At 30.1% G+C, this 671-nt stretch overlaps 1 non-coding gene across 1 annotated transcript; it reads left to right on the forward strand.

The window, feature by feature from the left end:
- The first annotated feature begins 252 nt into the window (after nucleotides 1-252).
- On the forward strand, nucleotides 253-334 carry Trnas-gcu. The gene has a single exon. It is a non-coding gene; the product is annotated as a tRNA-Ser (tRNA).
- Nucleotides 335-671: the final 337 nt, after the last annotated feature.

A 671-nucleotide genomic window follows, 5' to 3' on the forward strand; every position in this document is an offset into this window, starting at 1 on the left:
CATTGAGAGTTTATATTTATTATTTTAACAAAAACTTGTCCATATTCAATAAATATGGCAAAGAAATGTTTGCATCTTACTTCTTCAAAACATTGGTCTCATAAATACATAATTATACTTTTGTTTTTGTTATACACATCTCTGTTGGTCAAACCTTGGAAGATGAGCACTGCTACGAATGCTTTTTATATTATAAAATTAAATTCTATTTAGTTTATTTCGGTTATAAGTTTCATAAAGCGCTTTTATATAGATGAGGTGGCCGAGTGGTTAAGGCGATGGATTGCTAATCCATTGGGTTATGCCCACGTGGGTTCAAATCCCATCCTCGTCGAGATGATTTTGTAATTTTCTTTACGTGAATAAGAAAATGTGTGTATATATATATATTTGAATATTATATATGTATATAATATTATATATGTATATAATATTCGAATCCTCCCCTCTTTGAATTTTAATTTATATATTATTATGCAAGTAAACATGACACAATTGAAGATCCATTACAAATACAAGTAACATAGAATTCTGGCAGTCAATATTAGAAATTGACGAAAGATACAATTGACATTACAGTTTATTCTGGAGCTCGTTCACTAGCAGACAGGTTAGCATTATAGGGATTTCTGATTTTTCCAGTAGTTTCGTGTCCAACTAGCTTCAACCAG

The sequence above is a fragment of the Limulus polyphemus genome, unplaced genomic scaffold (genome assembly GCF_000517525.1).
Source record: "Limulus polyphemus unplaced genomic scaffold, Limulus_polyphemus-2.1.2 Scaffold116480, whole genome shotgun sequence".
NCBI lineage: Eukaryota > Metazoa > Arthropoda > Merostomata > Xiphosura > Limulidae > Limulus > Limulus polyphemus.